Here is a 12,034-nt window from a genome sequence, read left to right as displayed (position 1 = left end):
CTCAATAGGGTTTTGCTATCATTATATAGAAGAAGTTTACATAGTGGGTGCCATATTTTAGGCAAAATTCCAGCAACTAAATGCCGTCAGAATTTCAGGCACATGCTGCCAGAATTTCAGGCACATGTTCAGTGCCAGCATGCTGCCTGATTTGCAGCATTATTTACATAATTACAGAAATTTCTCCTATAATCAAGGAGAGTAGATTTACATAATTACAGAAATTCTCATATAATCAAGGAGAGTTGACTGGATAAATTTTTGAAACTTTCCAACGCCTATCCATGTCTTTATATCAAACCTAGGTCTTTTGCCCTTAAATATATGTTCTAGTTTTTTGTTTAGATTGTAATCAATTAGCATTTGTTATGGTCTCAGAATTCAGAGGATTAGGAAACAAACCCTGCATCAGTTTGCCCATGGGGAGGCAAGGAAGGATTTCAGTGGAACGATGGGGTGCATTCAACCATTTGGAAGTTAGCAACAGCTCATGGAGCAGGTATCACCTCCATCATGATTGATTATGATAGTAAAGGGAGCTCTCTGTGGTTGGAAAAGCATGGGGAAATGGAGGCTACAAAAATGACATGGTTGGCCTATACACTACAGGATTCTAGCTTTAGTTTGGCTTAATTGTATTTGTTCAACACCATGTGGACCAACTGCTGTTAGAACTGTATTTTAAGAAAAAATTGCTCTATATACAGCATCTGTTCTACAAATTACATATATTTCAACATAGGAAGAGAGCTGGAAGAGAGCATCTTTGAGGAGACATTGACCTAGAACTTAGTAGGATATCTATTTACATTTAATTAGTTTGGAATTTTGCCATGAAGGTTGATCACAAGTTCTTCCTGATCACTAAAGTTGGTACCAAATAAGGAAAGAAATTTAGAACCATGTATTACTCTTCTTATGATATGCAACTTGCAGATCATGATTGATTACCCAGAGAAGTTTTTCTCTGGGTACTAAGGTAACAAAATCAATAAGGAGTCATATTTGTCCAATCACTCTTATGATATGCAGCTTGGAGTACATTTGGTACTGAGCAAGGAACATATTTGTCCCTCCCAGTGACATGGAACAACATTGTTGAGTTTCATGGTCAATCCTGTTGGAATCTTGCTGCAGTTGTTCATTTAAAGCCTCATTGTAGCTCATATAGATCAAAAGCTCTCCTTCATGTGCAAAGTTTTGTTGCTAAAAAGAGGAGCTGAGAAACTTGGCTTTGGGTGCTCAGTGATACGAAGAAGTGTAGGAACAGCCTATGATATAGTTATGCCATAAGGCAGAAGGATGAATATTGACTAGTTCCCTGTTCAATGTCTCAAGGCAGACTTCATGAGCTATGCTCAACCAAATGAAAAGGTGAAAATCTTCATTAGTCAGCAGTTTATTGGGAGCTTGTAAATCTTTCCCCCATTATTAGAGAAGATTATTTTTCAACCAAAATAAAGGAAGGGAAGGTGGTTGAATTCCATGGGAGGGAAGGATTGTTCATAAATGCTATTGGTCTGTAATGCACAGTGATGATGGTGGAAGCTCTCGACATCAGGCAGCTATTTAATAACACCCTCGTTTTCTATTTATGATTCTGATTACCAATTTTAATTACCATTCTTATAGCCAATTAAGTTTCTGCATACCTGTTACTTTTATTGATTAATTGCCTGAATACTGTTTTTTTGATTATTTAAACATCATCTTATTATTGAATTTTACCAGATAAAATTGGAGTACTCTGATGAAGCATATGGATTTGCATACGTGGCTATTACGGTCCCTTCTGTGGAAATAGGTACCTGGCTGTTAAAGTCGCCGACATTTTACACAAGCCAAGGGAAGTGTGGTCCGTTTGGTAAGGCAGTGGGAACCTATTTCACTTCGACCACGGCGAGGGGCGAGGTGTTAGATTTCCATGGGAGGAGCAGCTTGTGTTTGGATGCCATTGGAGTCCACATATGCTGCACTGGTAGGGAAGCAACAGGCCTGCAGGCGCAAAGCCATGCTCCCTCATCAAAAATTTCAATTGATGTTTGTGAGAATACAACCCGACCCTTATAATTTATTACAATTTAGAAAATAAAAATAAAAATAATAAGAGGTTAGTCCACATATGGGTGTGCGGGTTGATTGGCTAATTTTGATAAGACACATAGGTAACAACTTGTATCATTCACTCCGTATTTTAATTCTTAGATCCATCATGCACTTTGACAACTTGGAATATTCGAAAATTGAGCTAAATGAATCATGGTGATCATTACTGTAATTGACGGTCTCATTGGAAAAACATAGGAACAATACATCATACATTGTGATAGGTGCCATAAAACAAAAAAATGACAATTGGTCTCAAATAGGAGAAATGCTGGAAGTATCTAAGAAAGAAGTATAAGAAAGATTCAAAAGATCATCGATGTTAAATCTAATCGATAACAAGAAAAGAGGAGTAGAGGAAGGATAGAACAATAAACAGGCACACAATGACACAAAGCATAGGAAAAACACTTTGTTGCTCGTTCATCTATGATCTACTCGGATAAAGCCCATAAATTAACTCAAACTAGGCTTAGAAAATTGTTCCCTGCTCGGGAAGCTTACTACTTGAGACAACAGGAAACACTCCGGTGACCAAATTTGTTGCCACTTAGTAAGCTTTTTTGCTTCTAAAAGTTGAGCAGGAACTAAGTCAAGGTGTTAGTATGTTTGTTTAATTCCCTAGTTTCTATTCGATTCTCCACATTCAAGTGTTCTCTCTCTCTCTCTCTCTCTCTCTCTCTCTCTCTCTCCCTGGAGGAGGATAGGAATTTAAACCCTTAATCTTCTAGGGTCCATTTGAATTAAAGATTTTGTTTAGAAAAAGAAAATAAAAAATAAGGGAAAAACTTATTTTCCCTTATATTTTTCTTTTCTATTAAATACTATCAAAAATGAAAATTTATTTTTAATATGACTAAAGATTAAGAAAAATTAAATATTAATGATGTGTGAAATCAAAATTCTACTCATTCACTGTTTATATCTTTGGCTTCTATTTTTTAATAGGTGATTATGACCACATCTCTCTCTCTCTCACCTGAGTAATGTGTGAGTAAGCTCCATGTTTTAGCACGGTTCATTATTTCATGATCTAACCGAGTCGATGACTTTAATAAATTGATGATTTGTTCAAAATAAAAAATAATTAGCTAAATATATTTGTGTGTATAAAAAATATAGATATACTTCTGTCAGTGTATAAAAAAAAAAATAGAGTTAACAAAAAAGGGCATCGGATTAGAGAGACATTGGATTTAAATTTGTATTAAATTTGGATAACGTGTAGTATAAAATTATATTAAAATTTATTCAAATATATTCAAATTTAAATTTAAGATTCAAAATCATGCTACCAAATGCAATGTTTGGGTTTTTATCCGCTGCTTTTGACGTCCAACCCTGCAACAAGCCCACTAGAACCCAAAAATCTCACACTTAGCAAGCCCAAACATGTTGCAGGCCCATTAATTTGTGGACCATGGGCTTAAAGTGCTTTAAGTCTTCTAAATTTACTATTAACTTTTTTTTTTTATAAAAATGTTACAAAAATACTTCATGTTACAAGTTGGTGATACCATAAATCTATGTGACAATAGAAAAATAAAGTAGAGAGATGTCTCGTGGGTCATCTGGGCCATTGATGATCACGATTCACAAGTTTGTGATAAAGAAAAATACTTAGAGCCACAGTTCCTTTGTATGAATTTGGGATCCACAAATCATAAAATATTATATTAATATTTAGTCTATTGAAATGATATGAAACCTTCATTATTAGAATTCGCACCAAACAATGCTTCTCATTTGTATGCGTTCAAGTGTTAACATGATATTCTATATAGACTATAATCAATGGGTTCCAAATTTTATAAGAAAGAGTCATTCTTTATAAGTGTTTCTTTGCAATGTATAGAGTACTCAAAACATTATACAATAGATTGCTCCTCTGTTAGTCATGTTCTTAATACCTAGTTAATCGTCATTAGGTGAGCAACCGTATGAAAGGCCTAAGCCTATTTTAAAAGTTATCTTGAAATTAGAAGCTTATTGACCCTATGAAAAAGTTATAACGTCTAGGTAACCACACACCTTATGCTTAAATGTTGTCATCTGACAATGAATTTCATTTTTTATTTATAATAATTTTTTATAGATTTATTTTAACAAAAATAATGATACTTCCTGTTACATACATTATGAAAACTCAAAGTTATGTTTCACTTGTGAAATCTCTATTACCGAGAATAATTTAGTTTTAATACATCAGTTACAATTATTTATTCAAAAAATTAAGTTATTACTATAAAGTAAATAATAATGTGAAGCATTTTATGAGTTTATAATAAGGAATGGATGAAAAATAACTATTCTTAAATTTCATCATAAGAATGTCTTTTTTTCTTATTACATATTGAATGAAATAATTAGCAATACGCAAAGAAATACTATTCCTTTTTCCCATAACCTAAACTATATTTCATCTTATTCCAATGAATAACTATTCTGTCTAGGGGTGTCAAAATGGGTCAAAACCCGACGAGTGACCCATGACTCGCCTGTTTAAACTGGGTTAAAGTTTAATACAAGTCAACCCGTTTATAAACGGGTCAATCTGGATCTGACCAAACAAGTTGTAAGTATGAGTTGTATATATATAAAAGGGCATGTTTATTCTATAATTTCTGGAACAACTATTATAATAGTCAATTAAAAAGGAATAGATGACCAAATAATTGAAGTATTCAAATTTTTTTTTTTCCCCACATTCTTCCTTGCCACTTGAGGAAAAAAATATAGGAGGTAGTTGCGTGAACAAAATTTTTCTGACTCTGATTGAGCACTTGGGTCCAATCAAAATCCCAAAGAAAATCCTAAAGACATTGATCACACATTGAAAGGGGAAATTTTTTTTGAAAGGAGAAGAAGATGAAGAAGTCAACTAGTATCCATTTGCAAGATTAATCTAGGGATGGGTGATGTAGCCAAATATCCTGCCAAGATCACTCTACCCTACCGCTTAATTATATTGATTTGACCTAATTTAGTATACAATTAGTATTTATCATTACATTGTTCATGAAAGAAAATAGAGAGAAAAGATAGTTTTGGTAAGATAGCAAGATCGTGTATGTCATTAAATTTATATAGACTTTACAGTTGAGATATCATATTATAATAATAACTAGCATAACATGCAGGATATACACCAATGGAATACAAAGTTTGAAAATCAAATAGTCTAATTTGTAAGAAGCACGAAATTGAAATCATTGATATGATATTACAATAACAACCAGCGGGATGTACACTAATAGAATAAAAAATTTGAAAATCAAATAGCCTGATTTGTAGGAAGCACGGGATTAAAATCATTGATATCCTTAACACCCTCCCTCAAATTGGAGGGTGAGGATCTGGCCAACAATTTGTCACGCAAAATACAAAATCGATCAACAATGTGACCTATGGTGAAGATATCTTCAACTTGATTGAGGGTATTAACATAACAAACAACCACATATTTGTTAACCACCTTCCCTCTAATAAAATAATGATCAAGTTCGATAGGCTTGGTTTGAGTATGGCGGTTGAGAATTATTTAATGATTCAGCAGTTTAGACTTGAAATCAAAAAAAGACATAGAAGCCATGTTTAGAAAAGCGAAAGTAGGATCTTAAAACATTAGTTTGATAAGCTCTGATACCATGAAAGATAATAGAGAGGAAAATCGTGTATATCATTAAGCTTATATAGACTTTATTGTTGAGATATCAGATTACAATAACAACTAGCATAACATGCGGGATAAACACCAACATAATACAAAGTTTGAAATCAAATGACTTAATTTGTAGGAAGCTCGATATTGATATCCTTGATATCCTTAACAAAATCCTGTGGATTTTGTCTTGCTCAAAAATTTTCTTTTATTAATTATATATATGATTTGATGCTTGCCAATAATAGAGATTGAATTTCAAAGTCGTCCTTTGGTTGCTTGTGCTTTTTAGGCGGACACTTAAACATTGTGATGTTTATTTTCTTTTAATATTTTTAGAAATTGCTGTTCACATATATTTTAATAATTTAACTTTTTATCTTATTTCTAAAACTAGAATTTTCAAATAATGTTGATGAGGGAACAATCAAACACTTCGTGGTTTTTTCCCATTTTATTATTATTATTTTATAATAAAATATAAAATAATATTCTATTTGGAAAACATTTTCTTAATTTAATACTTATGTAATCTTGCAGCTTGGTGTTGCAAGATTTACCACGTGTTAAAAACCTAATAGTCTGGTCAATCAAATCTCGCAGCATCAGATTTACCACGCGTCAAAATGCGGATAACTCTAGTCAATCAAATCTCGTAACACCATGCTGCGAGATTTGCCACGCATCAAACAAATTAATTAAAAATGCATTTGTTTAATTGTGAGTGAATTTTTTTGTCCTTGAATTAATTAAAAATTAATAATTATGATTATAATTATGAGAATACAAATTGTCATAAATCAAAAGATGTTCTAGTAAAGAATAAAATTAATTCTAATTATTTTTTTATTATTGTATTTTTAAACTTTTCATTGTTTCACAAACAACCTATTAGTAAATTTTATTCAAAATTTTGAAAAATTTAAGGGTATCTTAATTACAACAATAAAAAACAAAACATCTAACTGCTTTAAGTAGTTACTAAAAAAAAAAAAAACTAAAAATTAGGAAAGCAAATAGATGTATTTTCACCGTAAAAAAAAAAAATAATTCAAGCTTATCGTCAATTTATTTATTTTTTATACAAGTTTAAAAGGGTTTTTGTCCCTTAAGTTGGAAAGATTATCGTTTCGTAACTTAGCTATAGGTTTGACCTTTTGCTTAATCACAACATTATCTTCAATCTCCCATATTAATTAACATAGAAGGTAGTCTTATCTGCTTCAATCTTTCACATTAATTATTAATTAGTGTAGAAGTTAGCTTTGTGTACTTTGTTTCTTAATAAAATAAAGATAAACAAGTCATTTTTTTTCCTTTTATGAAAATTAAAAGTACTTATTTATTAGTTTATAAATAAACTATTGTTTACTTGAATCTTATCATATTTCGTATACCAAATCAAATATAAAACAAGTAATAGATATTTGATAATTGCACAACTTTCATTCACATATACATGTTAGGGAAAATGAATAAACATTCTCAATTATACATAAATAATACAACGATACTATACAAATGAAATAAAAATAATCAATGTTATACAAATGAAATGCAAATAATGCTACTACTCAGTGCTATAGCGAGGTTGTCACCAAGGTCGTGGTGGCTGCCGTCTGTGTCTGTTTTCTCCTTGCTGGTCACCTGCATTAGGTGTCCTATGCAGTGTGCATCAAACACAATGTGCATACCATAAGCATCAGTTACAAGAATAACCTCATGGAGGACTATATCATTATACTCTCACATAGAGTATCTTATGGTCACTTGCAATGCATATTGACATAGATCAATATACAAATATTGATAGATCTTTGAGTACAATTTATTTAATTTACACTTATGATCAACTTGAATTGGTCGAATCGACATAGTACTATAACTAACAACCTCTACTCCAGTGATAATTCCCCCCCATATACAATAATACTGTCACCGGAACACTGCTCATAGAGGACTGTATTCCTTTTTTTCCCCTGCAATCAAAACACAACCTGCATAGCATTACAAGGGAGTGGGAGCATTGATGTGGATTAAATTAAATTTTTTTTGTAAATTTAAATCAAATTCAATAAAACCATACTCCAATTGAAAACCAAGACCATTATTGAAATGAAGTAAAATACATATTCAAGTATGAATAAATTGAAGTAAAACAATGTTACTATTCATAAAACTATATGAATGTCAAGCATGAATAAATATCATCTAACCACAAAAATGTACAAAATGCGATCATATATTGAAAGGAAGTAAAATACATACTTTCTCAAATTTGAGCGTTTCCAAATGATGTCTTTAATCAGCAAATTGAAGCTGATACGTACTAATTTATGTACCACACTAACGATTTTATGAGCCACACTAATATTTTTATCAATAAAAAATATAAATTTTAATTCAAAAATAAATGAGCTTAGGGTTTCAAAATGAACTTACCCCATCTCCCCCTTTAATAGCTTCCTCCTCAATGTTCACGAGTAACGGTAAGCCAGCAACAGTAACCTGCAATCATCCGACCTCTGTCCTCTGCCCTCTGCTTTGCTGCAACATGTCTCCAATCTTTGGTCTCTTTGCTCTCCTTGCTCTGTTCGCGAAGAAAATTGAAGAAAAAATGACAGTTGAATGGACGAAGCAAATTTTGCAGGACCAAACTATAAGATTTGCCACGCGTCAGTTCACAGTTCATCTCTGAAGAAAATCTTGCAGTTTGGTCTTACGAGATTTACTTCCCCACCTTATCACGCGTCACCAGAAGTAACGCTTCACGTTTATATTATTTAATATTTTATTTTAAAATAATAATAAAACGGAAAAAAACTCAAAGGCTCGTTTAAATTTTTTTGAAGGAGTCGAGAGTAATGATGACACAATCTATTTCAACCACACATGCCATTAAAATGCAACCACGACAATAATTATTTCTATTCAAAATTTAATGAGATCTCAATTTCCGTTGTCTAAAAGGCCCAGTGGGCCACGCCCGCCCAACACTTCCGAAATGGGCCGTGGCGGCCCGTTGTCTTAATGGATTTCCGACCTATGCAGGAGCACAGCTCACATCTCGTAATCGCGGACCCCACTCCATGGGGATTATTTCCTCAAGCGCTATTCAACCGTATTTCCAAGGGCTTAGGAGCTGTCAATAGTGGTGGGGTAGGGCTAAAATTAGGTAAGGACTAGGGATTACCTCTCTCTCTCTCTCTCTCTCTCTCTCTCTTTTTTATTTTTTGATGATTTTATGCATTATTTAAATTAGAAAAAAACATTTTTAAAGTATTAATTAATATTTTGTTACATAGGATAATAATAATAATAATAACTACTGTTAAAAAATGTGAATTACAAAATGTTTGTAAATGGGTCAATAAAATTGAAAATTTTGTATTTCTATTAAAATTTTTGTCTCAATCAAAAAATTAAATTAAAAAAATAAGTGATTTATATATGCGATTCTTTTAAAGACCTAATGATACTCATATATATACATCATACCTTCCTGTACCGACTCCCGATGCTAACATAATTTTATTAAGATCTCTTCCTCTCTCTCTCTCTCTCTCACACACACACACACACACGTGCACGCGCACATAAGCATGAATTGCAATCTCAATAGGATTTATCAAGTCCATTAAATTATATTCAGATAGTAAATTCAATAAATATAGCAAGCGAATTCTCTATTCTATTATAAATTCATAAAATTCTATGAATCAAAATTTAGTTTTACCGTAACGTCTAAACAATTAAAAAATTAAAACTTAAATTACATCACTATGGAACTCTTAATTTTACAAATTAAATACAGGCATGTGTATATCTATGAATGCGATCTAAATAAGCGAAGGATTCCACGACATTCATAGCTTTGCGTATGACATTAGAGGATCGGGCTAAGGATATGATATGGGTTGGTCCAACCTTACGTACAGCCACGTGACAGGGCTTAGAGGACATTGGGGCAGTGGTATTATTAGCTATCCCTATCTCCATTAATGGACCAAGATTTTGGGGCAGATTTTGTTCGGGGCGGTCGCCTGCCCTTGCCTATACCCCGTCTGCAGTGAATTTTGGGCCTTCCCTTATACTTTGTTTGGACACGTTTACAGCATGTCCTAAACTCATTTATTCTCTCCGTAAACATCACACTGCCATTGGCTAACAAAATTAGCACAATTAATTGATGAATTCGGTGAATGTTAATAAATAAAAGTAAAAAGTAGTGGCGAATAGGAAAGGAAGAAATAAGTGACATGTACGTAGCTCACCATTTTTGACTCTTTAACTTTTCCACATTGGGAGTAGCAGTGAGTTTCCATTCAAATTCCTTAATTGGTGGATTCACTATTCTTTGTTTCCAAACAGTGCACTTCTTAATTCCATGCATGCACCTTCTTTTCCACGTTGTTGTAATTTTATAACTAGGGCTGCGTGTTGCCTGGGGCAACATATTTTAAATAATTAGTACAAATTCTGATTTCAATTTTCCTTTTTTTTTTTTTCTTACTAGGCATATGGCTGGTGTATGAATATGATTTAATAAAAAAAATTTCAAGAAGTACGACTTTTTTTGAAATAATAAAATTTATAGTACCATGATTAGAAATTATTTGACTATCTTTCTCTAAGGAAGAGACGACACATAATCAACTTGAATTCGAGTTACGATATTACAAATTTCTTCCTCTTGATCGAATCGGCAACCCGCATGAACGAACTCATTTACTATAGTTTCCTTAATCATTCCCAAAAAATAATCTTTTTCCTCATTTACTACGTATCATTATTAAATTTATGGTACTATATTAAAGCTAGCACCATAGCTGAAGACTAATTGAAGCCTGGAGATGGACTATGATATTAAATTGTAAAGTCCATGATCTGCAGGATCATATAGTTGGCCTGCAAGAGTCCACATGGATTAATCCTATTGGTTGACTATCAGAGTGTCGATATTAACGTCCTAATTAAGGGCCTCGAGTCAACGGATCTATTCAATTACTGAATCATGTATCACGTTTCACTCCAATTCTTAATCCACCTGGCCTGCAGCCGTGATTAACATATATTTATTTTTATATAATTTATGTATACCTAACAACTCAAACTAAAAGTCGCTCTGCATGGATTGCAGATATATATAATAATTAAAATATCCAAAAATACCAAAGGCATGCAAATTGTGGCCATACATTGCATAACATTAATTACTAACTAGTCAAACATGGTTGTTTTCATGAACAGGTACGGACTGACAATTTTCCTAGTAGATAGTATTCTCAAAAGTCAAACGCAATTAGGGTCCATAAAGCCCAACACATGAAGACAATTTTTTACTATTGAGCCTACACTCACCTTCTCTAGAAAGAGGGGGGAGGGGGGGGGGGGGGGGGGGGGGGGAATCCATCTTTAACCAAGAGAACAACAATGTTAGGATTTAAATTAGAACACACATTGATCATCTTTAGTCTTGTATGAATATTTATTAATCGTTTACATATGAGATTCGGGATCTTACCCCCCAAACAACAACTATGGAACAGTTAGAGTGCTCCCCAAGGCAACGATGATTATTCTAGTTCAGGTGGTCGAGCGAATAACCGGGTGTGCCTCTCATGAGGTCAGCCTTTGTGCCACCCTGGTTCGATTCCTCCCCTGAGCTCCTGGTTTACCTTCCTCGTGGTGATGTGGGGCCGGATCCACTTGGCGTGGGACTAGTCACGATCGGTGCATGCGAACCGTAAAACGGACGTGCGTTGACGGTTGTGGACACCCGACGATATTAAAAAAAAAAAAAAATGGTAATTGTCTTTTGGAACGAGTCATGGGACACATGAAGCATACGTCCTTTTCTCATCCCCACTTAACTGGAGAGCGGGTTTCTTAATGTAGATCCACAAAATCTCCAACTGGCCTCCTCGTCTCCTTCAATTCTTCTTCTTCTTCTTCTTCTTCTTCTTTTTTTTTCATGGAGCTTCCCAGCCCTACCTACTATGCACACGTCCTTTGCTGGACATTAATTAATGCACGGGCATGCATGCAGGCAGGGAAATTCAACGTAAAAGTAATTAAACGGCTGAATGCACCCCACATGTTACGCACTGGTTCGCGCTAGCTCTTCATCAGTCAAATTAAGATGAAGAAGAAGACGACGATGGTGATGATGATGTACGTGGTAGATAGCTAGCCTAGCCAGATCCATTAATTAAGGGTAGGTGGGGCACTGTTGCAGCAAGCATACGATAGCGTATCCATCAATCC

The 12,034-nt window shown here is 33.7% G+C and overlaps 1 protein-coding gene across 4 annotated transcripts in view; it reads left to right on the top strand.

The window, feature by feature from the left end:
* LOC131163094 (pentatricopeptide repeat-containing protein At1g19720) overlaps positions 1-2,278 on the top strand; it is a 35,432-nt gene extending 33,154 nt beyond the window's left edge. For all 4 annotated transcript variants that reach the window (XM_058119811.1, XM_058119812.1, XM_058119813.1 and 1 more), the window contains one exon: positions 1,732-2,278. The gene's annotated coding sequence lies outside the window, so the exon portion shown is untranslated. The remainder of the gene's footprint in view (positions 1-1,731) is intronic.
* The last annotated feature ends 9,756 nt before the right edge of the window (positions 2,279-12,034 follow it).

The sequence above is a fragment of the Malania oleifera genome, chromosome 8 (assembly GCF_029873635.1).
Source record: "Malania oleifera isolate guangnan ecotype guangnan chromosome 8, ASM2987363v1, whole genome shotgun sequence".
Taxonomy (NCBI): Eukaryota; Viridiplantae; Streptophyta; class Magnoliopsida; order Santalales; family Ximeniaceae; genus Malania; species Malania oleifera.
Note: the sequence above shows the minus strand (reverse complement) of the source record. Positions and strands in the feature narration are given on the sequence as shown.